This window comes from Haliotis rubra, unplaced genomic scaffold (assembly GCF_003918875.1).
Source record: "Haliotis rubra isolate DU_JTF1 unplaced genomic scaffold, ASM391887v1 Scf879, whole genome shotgun sequence".
Classification (NCBI taxonomy): domain Eukaryota; kingdom Metazoa; phylum Mollusca; class Gastropoda; order Lepetellida; family Haliotidae; genus Haliotis; species Haliotis rubra.
This window is the reverse complement of record NW_025767611.1, coordinates 38,221-54,866: the sequence shown is the minus strand read 5'-3', so window position 1 is coordinate 54,866 and position 16,646 is coordinate 38,221.

The window sequence follows — 16,646 nt, the reverse complement described above, 5'->3', positions numbered from 1 at the left end:
AGTTATGATCAGTCGGATAACTCATACAAGTGAGCACTAAAATTAGGGACCTACCGGTTCATGTCTGTATGAACACATTCGTCTAGATCTGTGTTTTATTGTAATTAGCAGTGTCTCCTAGTATAGCATATATAAGAAGTGTACCTAAGGTCAGTTATTTAAACTGTTATGTAATTTCCATTACAAAAAGTATAAATGATATTACCTATTGGTCAGAAAGACTTATCAGTACCCCAACACCGACCACCGCCACCACCCCACCCTAGGCCTACCCCATGCCACACCCTCTCCCTCGCACACACACACACACACTCCCTAACATACATATCGCTCTGGCCCATAGACCCGATATTTGAACCTTTTAAACAGACACCATGTGTATGTCAAGAAAGACACGTACGTTATTAGTGGTGCTCAGTCATGGGTATCACTTCACCATGTGTTACTAATTATCTCAGTACATTATGGCGTGGTCGGACGCGCTAACGAACCCTATGTGACAGTTACATTACATCACCATTGAAATACATGTTAAAGTAGTGCTAATCTTGTAACACTATACTTACTCATTTCCAACCATTTACGCATGTACAAAATATATGACAAACCTAACCCTGGTCATACGAGATTTCAAGGGTATTGAAATGCATGTCCTACAATCACAGCATTTACATATGTTACACATGTTAGGAAACACATGGAAACAATGGCCAGATTTACACACCTGTGAAATACATGTAAATGCAGAGTCGAATGTTCGTTTATTTTAACACCCTTTTAAACGTGTGTAAATCTGACGGCCAGATGATACGTAGATTTCAAACGTTGTTCATATGGCCGCCGGATTAAACGAGTATTTCCTGACGTTGGTAAATTTGGGTAATACAGTCATTTTGTGTGGTGTTTGAGCTTGACGATATCACACCAATTAATGAACTCATGGGATTATCAGTTAATGCTTTTTACTCAAATGGCTTCCTTCTAGCAGCTAATATAAGACACGCTGGCCGTAAGACTGTGATCCAAACTCTTCACGGCATTGGCTGGAACATTCGGTTAAATAAAATGTGCTAGGACAACTGACTGATGTAGTGCTGTTGCAGATGAAAGTGTTATGATGATAGTGCATGTTCTGATGTCATGTATTTTACTTGAATGATTACATTAATTTTATAAGTTAGGTTCAAATGTGGTAGTGCTGTTGATGATAATATTGTTATGACTTGTTACAATCCTGACCTTTTTTGAGTTTATGACGTTTTTCCTATGACTTTAATCCTACCCAAATCTATGACTTTTTTCCATGACTTTTTTTCCTATGACTTTTTTTCTACAGTCGAACAAATTACAGTATGCCGGGTGCACGGTTGTGCACTGCTTGGGTGGTGTTGTACAAATCATTAGGCAGAATAAATCATTTATATCCTGCCCCATGGAAAAAAAACGGTATCTTCCCATAAGATAGACCTCCCAAAAGACAGACTGCTTAAAACAGCACATTTTATGGTTGGTTGCATAAGGCTTAATGGAGCTGTACCCTTGATAATATGCATCCACGGCAGTCAGTGAACGGTAAGGCAGTGGTTCAAATCGACTAGTCAGTACCATGTTAGTGAAAAATATGACTGAATTTCATGCAATACTTACATGAAGAGAGATTTAAGATATATTTGCCTAAGGTTATGTATTTATATGGTTTTATAAAAATGTTTCTATGATGTATATTTTGACCCTCTAGATAACAGTGTCTCATAAGCCTGTTAAGGCTGGATGTATGTAAAACATTATGTGTTTATTTTATATGAATTTTATATCTTGTTTACATACATGGGACACTTTAAAAAACTATGTCTATCTGTCTGTCTGTCTTTAAACATTCGATAAGATAATTTCTGTTTACTATTGTGATGCGGTGTATACGGGGATTTTGCGTCCCGTTTTATCCACCTCGCCGAAGGCGTCAGTGACAGTTTGCTACTACTTATGATAGGAATTAATTTGACGTTTTTTGTGTATCCAGTTCTTGTGTATTCTGTTATATTATATATGTACCGGTGAGGTATTAATAAAACAAGCAATGGTTTTCTTGTTTACCAAACCAGATTCTCTGAGAATATAAATATGTTTAAAGCATATGTTCAAGATTGAAATACAATATGAACATGCATACAATAGCAAAATTGAAAGGCACATCTTGCCAAACAAGGTTTTCAAGAGCATATAAGCATAACTGTGCACGTCTTGAGAAAGGTCAAAGTTCCTATTCCTATCTCAGTAAACAGGGTTGTTCAATCACACATATATACACACCAATTTTGCATGACAAATAAGTTAATGCACAAAAGAGAATTTAACACCATTTCGACACCTTATAATACAATCAATTCGAGATTTCCTTAGAATGTACGATATTTGGCTGCGCGATAAGCGCAGTCAGTCGTTTTTAAAAAACCCACACTCACGAGCACCTGTACATCTCACACCTAGCCCAGGGTGATCAATGGATTGTATATATGGAAAGCAAAATACACTTGAAAGTCGTGGCTGTTTAACTCCAATACACAAGACCAACGGATGACACACAACGACTTTTTGGGGGGATGGCCTAAAAGTCGGGCCGGGCCGGGCCAAGGCGGGCCAAATCTCTTATTGGCTAATAAACCTATTAACGAAAACCATGCCTACAATTAAGCCATGCAACATACACTCATGATAATAATGATCAATCGGAAGCCACAAACGCGTACCATAATAACTTTATTAAGAGTAAATCGGCTAAAACCCAGGAAGACGAGAAGCCTGTGAACTGGCTGACCGAGGGTACGTCTAAAAGTGGAATCGTTAAACGAAACGGGATTTAAAACGTATAAATACTTCAGCAAATTCCGATACACATTTCCGTCGGCCCGAAAATGTTTTTACAATCATATCCAATCACATACCACGCCATAAATTCACTATTCACCGTATTTAAAGCATGCCCACATTAAAAAGATACGATCTCTTCCCCACACTCTCAACATTATCTCGGCCACAATTTTCCGCCCGGCTTGGCTCGAGCCGTCAAAAGCAGCTTCAACGTAACACACGTATCTTGAAATATGTTTAATTCCATAGACTGGTATGATATCTACCTAAATATCGCTTTGTAATGTTATAAAATGCGACATGTAAAGAAAACTGCTCCGTTAAAGTGAAGCCCTTGTCTCTCATTTTTCAACATAGCCTCAATCAAAAGTGTTTAGTCTCTGTTCAGCCCGACTTGGCCCGTGCTGTCAAAAACAACTTAAACCTCTCACATGTATCTTGAAATGTGTTTATATTCATAGATTAGTATTATATCTACCTACATATCACTTCACAGAGTCTCAAAGCGTAGTATTTGAAGCAAAAACGTTGCTGAAAGTGAAGCTGTCTTTTCTACATATTCTCAACAAACAGTATCACAAGCGTTCGGTACGCCTGGGCCTGGGCTCTCAAAAACAACTTAAACGCCACACATGTATTCTGATTTGTGTTTAAATCCATAGATTGGTATTATATCTACCTAAATATCAATGTGTGATGTTACAAAATGCCACATGTAAAGATAACTGCTCCGTTAAAGTGAAGCCCTTGTCTCTCATTTTTCAACATAGCCTCAATCAAAAGTGTTTGGTCTCTGTTCAGCCCGGCTTGGCCCGTGCTGTCAAAAACACCTTAAACCTCTCACATGTATCTTGAAATTGTTTAAATCCATAGATTAGTATTATATCTACCTACATATCACTTCACAGAGTCTCAAAGCGTAGTATTTGAAGCAAAAACGTTGCTTAAAGTGAAGTCCTATTTTCTATACATTCTCAACAACCACACAGTATCACAGTCATGCTTTCGGTCCGCCTGGGCCCGGGCTCTCAAAAACAACTTAAACCCCACACATATGTCCTGATTGTGTTTAATTCCATAGATTAGTATTATATCTACCTAAATATCAATGTGTGATTTTACAAATGCCACATGTAAAGATAACTGCTCCGTTAAAGTGAAGCCCTTGTCTCTCATTTTTCAACATAGCCTCAATCAAAAGTGTTTGGTCTCTGTTCAGCCCGACTTGGCCCGTGCTGTCAAAAACAACCTAAACCTCTCACATATATCTTGAAATGTGTTTATATCCATAGAGTTGTATTATATCTACCTAAAAACGTCTTTATAGAGTCTCAAAGCGTTGTATTTGAAGCAAAAACGTTGCTTAAAGTGAAGTCCTATTTTCTATACATTCTCAACAAAGACACAGTATCACAAGCTTTCGGTCCGGCTTTGCCCGCGCTCTCAACCGCACCTTAAACCTCACAGATGTATCTTGAAATGTGTTTAAAGCAATAGATTGGTATTATATCCACCTAAATAACTCTTTATTGAGGCTCAAAGCTTTGTACATGTATTTGAAATTAATACACCTGTTAATTACACCTGTATCCAGCTTGCTTAATTGCCTCTTCTCTAATTGCAATCAGCTAGGTGTTGTGATTCAATTAACATACTCCATTGTTGCCCTTAATTACCGTTCATTGGCCTTCAGTGTTATTGATTGTTCCACCGTTTCTTCATAACGTTTATCACAGATGTATATATGATATATAATAGATAGATATAATTATTTATGCTTCCACTCGTGTTATGCTGCGTATGGGATGTTCTCCGTACATGTTCCAGAGTATAAACATTAATGAATACTAGTACCGATACAGATGGCAGGCTGAAGCTATTCGTGATATGATTTACACATATAATTAACTTAATAAATATCAGAAGATATTACACCCATTTATATGACATGAAATGCTTGAAAGAGGTGGGGTTTTTTTTAGTGGTTCAGAATACAGGATGTTCTCCGTACAGTTTCCACAGTATAAACATCAATTCATACTAGTACAGATATAGCTAGCCGGCTGAAGCTATTCATGACATGATTTGAACATATCAGTAATTTAATAAATATCAGAAGGTATCAGCTAAAATGACTTGCCGTATGAGATGTTATGGTTATATAATTTGAACATACGAAAGTATGAAAACACATCCACGGCAATGAATGAATGAATGGTTTATTCTCATGAAGATCACGCAATAGTGAAATAGAGAAAAATACAAATGTACAGATTTGTTTCATGGGAGCATACGTAGTCCGGTTTTCACAGTTGCTTATTTTTAACAATAGTGCTTTATGCGTACAAGACATGAGGGATATAAATTTATCTAATGATGGATAATTAAAATAATAGTTTGGTAGGAATGAATTTCTTACATTACTTAAACACTGACAATATAACATGAAGTGAAGTTCATCTCTATTGTGTTCTTACACAGTGTACATAATCTTTCTTCTTTAATAATATTATACCATCTACCTGTTCCTATTGAAAGTTTATGGTTACAAGTTCTAATATAGGTAAGCCAAATGCGTACATTTAATGGGAGGTGTAATAGATAACTTTCAAGGTATGGAGATATATTAAACATATTATAATAGTGGCCTTTAGTAAATTTCGATTTACAATGACACTGTGTTGCCCAGCTCAGGCTCGGGAGAACATTGTTTTCACTGTGAGAGCTCTGCCAAAGGTTACTCGGCGATGCCGTTTCCGGATGTTGTAAACTTCAAGCGTTTCTGATAATCCTGTTTTCCTGAACGCGCATACAGACAATAGACGTATTAGAGAGAGAAGTGGAAGAAGTATGTTTTCATTAAATCCACAGTGTCTCGCCTAACTGGCCGAGCTGGGCAGTAGCAGCCTATTTTCAAATCATCTGATCTTTACATGTTGCATTTGATAACATTACAAGGTCATATTTACGTAGATATTATACCATTTAATGGATTTAAACAAATTTCAAGATACATCTGTGAGGTATAAGGTGCGTTTGAGCGCCCGGGCCAAGCCGGACCGATAGCTTGTGATACAGTGTCTTTGTTGAGAATGTATAGAAAATAGGGCTTCACTTTGTGCGAGGTGTTTTCTTCAAATACTACGCTTTGAGACTCTGTGAAGTGATATGTAGGTAGATATAATACTAATCTTTGAATATAAACACATTTCAAGATACATGTGAGAGGTTTAACGTGTTTTTGACAGCACGGGCCAAGCCGGGCTGAACAGAGACCAAACACTTTTGATTGAGGCTATGTTGAAAAATGAGAGACAAGGGCTTCACTTTAACGGAGCAGTTATCTTTACATGTGGCATTTTGTAACATCACACATTGATATTTAGGTAGATATAATACTAATCTATGGATTTAAACACAAATCAGAATACATGTGTGGGGTTTAAGTTGGTTTTGAGAGCCCAGGCCAAGGTGTACCGAACGCTTGTAATACTCTTTGTTGAGAATATGTAGAAAAGATAGCTTCACTTTCAGCAAGGTGTTTGCTTCCAATACTACGCTTTGAGACTCTGTGAAGTGATATGTAGGTAGATATAACACTATTCTATGGATTTAAACACATTTCAAGATACATGTGTGAGGTATAAGGTGCGTTTGAGAGCCCAGGCCAAGCCGGACCGAAAGCTTGTGATACAGTGTCTTTGTTGAAAATGTATAGAAAATAGGGCTTCACTTTGTGTTTCATGTGTATTAGTAAATATAAGCATATGCAAACGCGCTGGCTATATGATTTGGGCTGGTATTGTTTACAATGAAAACACATAACAATTTTTGTGTTTGTGAATGCATACTTTGTTTGATCCTTTATAACATATTACAAAAGTTTGTGATTTCAAATATGTCTTTTAATATACATAATCATGTCATATTTGCCCATTGACACTCGCCGATATCCACGTCTCTTTAACATAAACATCCTGTGCTGATTCAGCCTGAGACAATAAAGGTTAATTAGGGAACCCTAATATCTTAATTAAGGAAAGAAAAGCAGTCAAAAAACACTGTCACTTCCTGTCCAGGACACCCGGATGTCACACGGTAAGAGATGTAAGCAACCTTCCCCCATAGACATATCAAGGAAAACACATAACAAGAAGACGGTGTCTTTTCTACGGGAATATCGGTATGTAGTCATTGTTGTTGTGCGGGTATTTTCACCATTAATTATACATTTTCAATCAAACTATGCATTTGTGAAGGCGGGAAGTGTATCGACCCAAATGTGCAGGTTTCGTTTTAATATTCTGCAATCCATTTTTAGTATTATCCGGTGGCCCGGCCAAGCCCGACTTTTCTCGGCCCGACTTTTAGGCCATCCCCTTTTTCGGCGCAAATTGTCGCAGGCGCTTTGCGGAAATTACGTAACTGAACGCGGAGATACACTAAACGTCATCGTTCCGCTCCGTGACCTCGTCTTTGCGACCTACACTGATATACTCAACTGAGGTGAAACTCAGAATCATGAAATTGAAATGAGGAAGAAACCAGCTAATCAACATGTGGATGACAACACAATAACTTGAAAATCTCTCATGTATTGGTATGACAATGCAATATCTGTTGAGACCATGATAATTTGAACAACGGAGAAAGTTATATGGATATACAACTTCTTTATTATAATGTAAGTGGCGTTTCGGCGGTGTACCCTCAACAGGCAGCAGTGGGTTACCTGGGATAAGAGGACACACATGAATGAGCGTGCAGGGCAGGTTGTTCCGTGTGTAATATGGTCCAGGGTATTTTGGCTGCCTATAAAATTGACGCTGTGACTTCATTCATTCATATATTTCAATATACATATTATCATCATCATCAATCTCATCAACAGTATTATTATTAGGCAAAACACAACTATTAGGCAATATTAGCACTACCATCATGACACACCATCTTGTGTAGTTCTGTCTGTGACCTTAGGTTATCAGATTGATAGTTCTGTTGTCAACAGATTGATATCAACGAGACAAGTGATGTGTTCAGTTTAAACATCAATCATTTAATCACTCACTCGTATTCGAGCAGTTCAGGTGAACTGTGTTCACGAGCACAGCAGTGGTAAGGTGAACTGTGTTCACCAGCCCAGGGGTAACTAAAAAGTGTATCACCTGTTGTTTCAAGAGATTAGCATGGTTCAGTGACCTGAAACCTTTTAAACAATATCTGCTGGCAAACTCGGGACACCCTGTTTCGGCGTAGCTGCTAAAACCGTTATCAAGCAAGTGATGCCTACTAGGTAGTCCCGTAAGTTTAGACCTTTGGGTCGAGGTAAAAATCCTTGGATGTTTGATGTTGTGACGACGGTGTTGTTTTAAGGAATAGGACTCTAGCTTTCTACCAAATGTAAAATGTGTTAACTCAGCTCACCAAGGAAACGAAAAAAAACACGTGTACCAGAATGTGAGTGAATTTGCCAGTTATGGCAAATGCACAATTAGACTTCAAAGTTTTCCCTACATTTCGTGGTGGAAGATACCTTTGTGTAAATGGTTATATGTTCATAGTGAAAAAGAGGAAAAGGGGAGAATGGATCTCGTGAAAATGCATGCAGAAAGACTGCATAGATCAACACTCTCAACTGTCTTAACGACATAGTTTCTAAAATACCAAGAGACCACCACCACGGACCTGTACATAACGATGTCAAGGTAAATCTTTTCGGCTGTAGCAAAAATATTGACAATTGTTAAAAAGGTAAAAGCAAACTCAATCTTGAATATATTGTGTATTCCTCATTGCCTAATGTAAAGACTACATATTAATACTATGGATATTTCAATGTATAGTTTAAACATGTTTTCTTCAAGTAATCATGACGGATTGGCAAACAAACATAAACATGCATGTCAATGCCGCTCCATAACAATAATACAATTACATAGATAGTGATGTACACTACGACTTCTGATCTCGTCTGTGGTAAAACAGGAATCGTCCTCTGGCGGTGGCGGAACAGGGCGCTGCACATGGATGGAAAGGATGGCATCGTGCGTGTCTCATCATTGGTCAGGTTGGTGAGCTCGTCGTTGTAGATGGTGCGCATCTGTGTTGACTCCTCCCTGGCTCTCTTCCTCAGGTTGCTGACAAACCGGACCTTCTGACTATCCTCTGGTGGGTGATTATGTTCTGTCGTATTCCTTACAACATTGCCAACAGTTGTGACTCTTCCTCTGCATGTTGACTGAACACACTTCCAGTGTACACAAGACTGTCTCTCGACATTCTTAGTGTGAAGATGACCGTCAAATAGGACTTGGGGGCTACCTCTCCGTGACATAACAAACTCAACATTATGCAGACCAGCCATGTTGATGCCATGTTAGTTTGTTGTCAACAGCTATATACTATACCGAACTATCTCAATTTACTTTCTCGTCTCACCTTCTCATTTCCCCTCCACTTCTCAATAATACTGTGTATCTTTTATCATGGCACTAAAACAACTTAATTTCAACATTTAACAACCTACACATGATCCAATCTTTAAAATTGTTCTACTCACTAGAGGTTTATCTTTCATCATGAAACTAAAACAACTTTTAGCTAATCTCAAATTTCTTTGACACAAAACACTAAAGAACAGTTTAATCCCTCCCTTGATCTCATCTGTATACTCTATGCACTAATCTCTCTTTGGGTCAGTTCATTATGCCAGAAAGGTAAATGCCGTGTGTTGTTTTAACTAATTGTAGGGGGTACTGGGCTGTAGGGGTAATGGCATGTAGGGGTTATGGGATACAACCGGCAAACAAACATAAACATGCATGTCAATGCCGCTCCATAACAATAATACAATTACATAGATAGTGATGTAGATTGTGTGCAAAACATAATGTGTGCAAATCATAATGGAAATCCACAAGGGCAATATTAAAAATATTGCATGCAACTTACTCTGTGGTGTCCTCCGATCAGTTAGACGTCCAAGACTCGTTAAATCAACAAAGGTAATGGTTGGTTGCACTCAGGTACACTGCACTGTTACCTTTATTGGGTAATGGATTGATCCAAAGTTATGTGCATAAGAATATATCAAGCGATCTAATTAATAGGGCTGTAATGATGCATCAATCTATCGAGGAATTGCAATAATTTCGAAAGCAATTAATCGATGGTAGAAATGAAAAACTATCGATGCATCGATAGTATGTGTGACTATCGATAGTTTAGTGATGGTTATTTATTCTTATTAAATATTTGAGTTGTTTCAATTTTTTTAATTGTTTAGGTGCAAACTTGCAGCTTCATTGAGTTTATGTTTTAACTGTTTACTCGATCTTGGTTTCAAGTTTCTTGTCAGTTATTCATAGGGGGAGCAGAGGAAGCCCAAAAGCCCGTCGTATCCAGCTCTGTACCTCTGGGAGTAACTCAGTTAGTTACATGGGAAATCTATAATCCTGTTTTGATCAAAGTGAACATTATGAACACAAACTGTGAGAAGCCGAAGTCAATAAACATTAGTATTCTGATCAAAGTATTTCTGCACAAAAAGTAACAAACTCATAATTAGTGTTAAAATATACCACTAACCACTAATATGAAAACATCTCGTTAGTCTATGGGATAGGTCTATTACGTCAGTGGGTAAAACTAGGTTTGTAATCAAAGTCACGCCTGATTGGTCCAAAGCTGTCTGATAATCGGCGTGTCTGACAAATTGGATGTCTAACTTATGAGAGCAAAAGCATACATGGAATTGGAGACCCCCTTCTTCATCTCGGTTAAATGTGTGTTTAGCAATAATAAATCCTCAATAAAAAACCCAACTTGTTTATATATACAGGATGTACAGGAGGATTGCAACAGTCACAATGGATTGACATGAGAGTGCCGATGAGAGCTATCGGGATAGGTTTGTATGTTGAGGTACAATATCTTCTGATAAGTTTTCATTACTATCAATGCATCCCGCTAATATATGATAACATTCATGATAACAGCACTCCATGTCCAGCATGTTAAACAACACAATAAAAATACAATTATTATAATAGACTCACTCAGCGGGCCCCAGCCGTTAAAACACCAAAATAACCAAATAAATGAAATACTAAAAATCACCAAGAATCTGCACGCCTCAGGTAAAAAAGTAGAGTGCAAAAGTGAGAAACGCCAAAATAGTGCCAATCTTACTCTGCTAAATAGATCAGAATGGTATCAGTGTTAGCATTGCCATATTGTTTGTAGTTTGCATGTTAATTTATTTTGGAATTGCTTCATGTTTCTATTTAAATAGGGGTTTGTGGGAAGGGGTGGGGTGGGGTGAGGGGTGTACTCCCCTAAAACCTCGGGCGAAGAATAGCCGTGACGGGCAGACGGGAATTACAAAATAATTGATCACAAAATATTAAAACGAAACGTGCGAACCTGGGTAGGTACACCTCGCAAGTGTGGGGTTGCCCACGATAGAATTTATTCAATTGATAAAAACACAGTTTTGATACTTTTTTTTCCTTTGTGAGAAGGTTTGACAATGCCCTTAGCTCCTGAGTGGTGACGTTTGACGTCCTGGGCAGGAAGTGACAGTGTATTGATTTCTTTCCTTAATTACCCAGTTGGGGCTCCCTAATTAACCTCTATTTGTTCTGACTCGTGTGGATCTGACTGAAAACCCAATCAGCCTCCCGAAGGGTCAGTTGTTGCTGATGTTAGAAAAAATGGAATACACAGACATGCGGGATTCGTTAAATATCTGGCTCCGCTTCCCCTTGGGATCAGATACAATGTGGCATTTAATACTTAGACTTGCTTCATATGAATTCGACAGAGGTACAGAATGAGTCTTTCGCTTGGATGGTTATTTATCCGTTTTCCCATTAAATGTACAAAACACGGGCTGGAAATGCTTGAACGCTGAAAGTTAAACGTTATCAAGCGTACGGAATCTAACTTCTGAGTGACGGCCTCCTGAAACTACTTATTCCAAGCATCAGACTGTTATATGTTCCGGGTCGAGATCGACACGTTACACAGGACCCTCATTTACTTGTCTGTGGTGATGGAGGGATGGACAATCCTGACAAGGGATTTGACCAAATTAATCATGCAGTTGTTATGAATATATGCCAAGGATGAAAAAATGTAATCGAAAACTTGAAATTTAAACTTGCTCGCCCATGGGCCTGCCCATGGGCGAACAGTGGCCAATGGGCGAGAATGTTTAATTTCGATCAGAATTCATGTTTTGGAGGATGTAATTGAATGAGTGTATGTTTATAAGCATCATGACACACATTTCAACTCATGGGCCGGCCCATGGGCGAGAATGTTTAATTTTGATCAGAATTTATGTTTTGGAGGTTGTAAATGAATGAGTGTATGTTTATAAGCATCACGACACAAATTTCAACTCATTTGACTTAATTCGACTAACTTAGAGCGATATTTAAAAATCTCGCCCATGGGCGAAAAACATTTTGGCCCATGGTCGAGAATATTTACTTTTACTCAATATTTATGTTTTGGAGGTTGTAAATGAATGAGTGTATGTTTATAAGCATCATGACACAAATTTCAACTCATTTTGACTTAATTCGACTAACATAGGGCGATATTAAAAAATCTCGCCCATGGGCGAAAAATATGTTGGCCCATGGTCGAGAATGTTTAATTTCGCTCAGAATTCTTGTTTTGAAGGTTGTCAATGAATGAGTGTATGTTTGTAAGCATCATGACACAAATTTCAACTCAAGCCGGACCGAAAGCTTGTGATACTGTGTCTTTGTTGAGAATGTATAGAAAATAGGGCTTCACTTTGAGCGAGGTGTTTGCTTCAAATACTACGCTTTGAGACTCTGTGAAGTGATATTTAGGTAGATATAATACCAATGTATGGATTTAAACACATTTCAAGATACATGTGTGAGGTTTAAGTTGTTTTTGACAGCATGGGCCAAGTCGGGCTGAACAGAGACTAAACACTTTTGATTGAGGCTATATTGTGAAAGGTGAGAGAAAAGGGCTTCACTTTAACGAACCAGTTGTCTTTACATGTGACATTTTGTAACATCACACATTGATATTTAGGTAGATATAATGCTAATCTATGGATTCAAACACAAATCAGAATACATGTGTGGGGTTTAAGTTGGTTTTGAGAGCCCGGGCCAAGCCGGACCGATAGCTTGTGATACAGTGTCTTTGTTGAGAATATGTAGAAAAGATAGCTTCACTTTCAGCAAGGTGTTTGCTTCAAATACTACGCTTTGAGACTCTGTGAAGTGATATTTAGTTAGATATAATACTTATCAATGGATATAAAGACATTTCAAGATACATGTGTGAGGTTTAAGTTGTTTTTGACAGCACGGGCCAAGTCGGGCTGAACAGAGACTAAACACTTTTGATTGCGGATTTTGTTTTCCGAGGACTTTATTTTCCTAAATCGTTGGGAATGGAGAGTGAAAGGGGCTTCACTTTTACTTTACTTTATGAAGTGGTATTTAGGTAGATATAATACCATTTTGTGTTTCATGTGTGTATTAGTAAATATACAAGCTTATGCATACGCGCTGGCTATCTGATTTGGGCTGGTATTGTTTACAATGAAAACACATAACAATTTTTGTGTTTGTGAATGCATACTTTGTTTGATCCTTTATAACATATTACAAAAGTTTGTGATTTCAAATATTTCTTTTAATATTCATAATCATGTCATATTTGCCCATTGACACTCGCCGATATCCACGTCTCTTTTACATAAACATCCTGTGCTGATTCAGCCTGAGACAATAAAGGTTAATTAGGGAACCCCAATATCTTAATTAAGGAAAGAAAAGCAGTCAAATCACTGTCACTTCCTGCCCAGGACACCCGGATGTCACACGGTAAGAGATGTAAGCAACCTTCCCCCCATAGACATATCAAGGAAAACACATAACAAGAAGACGGTGTCTTTCCTACGGGAATCTCGGTATGTAGTCATTGTTGTTGTGCGGGTATTTTCACCATTAATTATACATTTTCAATCAAACTATGCATTTGTGAAGGCGGGAAGTGTATCGACCCAAATGTGCAGGTTTCGTTTTAATATTCTGCAATCCATTTTTAGTATTATCCGGTGGCCCGGCCCGGCCCGACTTTTCTTGGCCCGACTTTTAGGCCATCCCCTTTTTCGGCGCAAATTGTCGCAGGCGCTTTGCGGAAATTACGTAACTGAACGCGGAGATACACTAAACGTCATCGTTCCGCTCCGTGACCTCGTCTTTGCGAGCTACACTGATATACTCAACTGAGGTGAAACTCAGAATCATGAAATTGGAAATGAGGAAGAAACCAGCTAATCAACATGTGGATGACAACACAATTACTTGAAAATCTCTCATGAATTCGTATGACAATGCAATATCTGTTGAGACCATGATAATTTGAACAACGGAGAAAGTTATATGGATATACAACTTCTTTATTATAATGTAAGTGGCGTTTCGGCGGTGTACCCTCAACAGGCAGCAGTGGGTTACCTGGGATAAGAGGACACACATGAATGAGCGTGCAGGGCAGGTTGTTCCGTGTGTAATATGGTCCAGGGTATTTTGGCTGCCCATAAAATTGACGCTGTGACTTCATTCATTCATTTATTTCAATATACATATTATCATCATCATCAATCTCATCAACAGTATTATGAAATACAACTATTAGGCAATATTAGCACTACCATCATGATACAAACATACATTATTACAAACTATCACATTATACACAATATCACAAGCATACATCATTATTCATAGTCCCACAAGGTGAGACACACCGTAAGCAAGTGGAGTCTCCACACCATCTTGCAACAGTCTATCCTGGCGGGCTAGCCGTTCTTCAATCTGGCGATATTTGTTCTTCTTAGGTCTCACACAACCACCACCCTGCAACTGCATCAATGTTATTTCTGTGTAGTTCTGTTGTGACCTTACTCTGTGGTGTCCTCCGATCAGTTAGACGTCCCAGACTCGTTAAATCAACAAAGGTAATGGTTGGTTGCACTCAGGTACACTGCACTGTTACCTTTATTGGGTAATGGATTGATCCAAAGTTATGTGCATAAGAATATATTAAGCGATCTAATTAATAGGGCTGTAATGATACATCAAACTATCGAGGAATTGCAATTATTCCGAAAGCAATTAATCGATGGTAGAAATGAAAAACTATCGATGCATCGATAGTATGTGTGACTATCGATAGTTTAGTGATGGTTATTTATTCTGTTTAATATTTGTGTTGTTTCGATTTTTTTAATTGTTTAGGTGCAACTTGCAGTTTCATTGAGTTTATGTTTTAACTGTTTACTCGATCTTGGTTTCAAGTTTCTTGTCAGTTATTCATAGGGGGAGCAGAGGAAGCCCAAAAGCCCGTCGTATCCACCTCTGTACCTCAGGGAGTAACTCAGTTAGTTACATGGTAAATCTATAATCCTGTTTTGATCAAAGTGAACATTATGAACACAAACTGTGAGAAGCCGAAGTCAATAAACATTAGTATTCTGATCAAAGTATTTCTGCACAAAAAGTAACAAACTCATAATTAGTGTTAAAATATACCACTAACCACTAATATGAAAACATCTCGTTAGTCTATGGGATAGGTCTATTACGTCAGTGGGTAAAACTAGGTTTGTAATCAAAGTCACGCCTGATTGGTCCAAAGTTGTCTGATAATCGGCGTGTCTGACACATTGGATGTCTAACTTATGAGAGCAAAAGCATACATGGAATTGGAGACCCCCTTCTTCATCTCGGTTAAATGTGTGTTTAGCAATAATAAATCCTCAATAAAAAAACCCAACTTGTTTATATATACAGGATGTACAGGAGAACTGCAACAGTCACAATGGATTGACATGAGAGTGACGATGAGAGCTATCGGGATAGGTTTGTATGTTGAGGTACAATATCTTCTGATAAGTTTTCATTACTATCAATGCATCCCGCTAATATATGATAACATTCATGATAACAGCACTCCATGTCCAGCTCGTTAAACAACACAATAAAAATACAATTATTATAATAGACTCACTCAGCGGGCCCCAGCCGTTAAAACACCAAAATAACCAAATAAATGAAATACTAAAAATCATCAAGAATCTGCACGCCTCAGGTAAAAAAGTAGAGTGCAAAAGTGAGAAACGCCAAATAGTGCCAATCTTACTCTGCTAAATAAATCAGAATGGTATCAGTGTTAGCATTGCCATATTGTTTGTAGTTTGCATGTTTATTTATGTGGAATTGCTTCATGTTTCTATTTAAATAGGGGTTTGTGGGACGGGGGGGTGGGGAGTGTACTCCCCTAAAACCTCGGGCGAAGAATAGCCGTGACGGGCAGACGGGAATTACAAAATAATTGATCACAAAATATTAAAACGAAACGTGCGAACCTGGGTAGGTACACCTCGCAAGTGTGGGGTTGCCCACGATAGAATTTATTCAACAATGAATACTATGACGACATACCGAGTGTCACGTAGAATAAAAACACAGTTTTGATGCTTTTTTTTCCTGTGTGAGAAGGTTTGACAATGCCCTTAGCTCCTGAGTGGTGACGTGTGACGTCCTGGGCAGAAAGTGACAGTGTATTGATTTCTTTCCTTAATTACCCAGTTGGGGCTCCCTAATTAACCTTTATTTGTTCTGAAGCAGCATAGACTATTTATTTTATTTGGAAGTGGTTATTGGCAAATGTCAATAGGATTGACAAGACATATTTCAATACAGTTA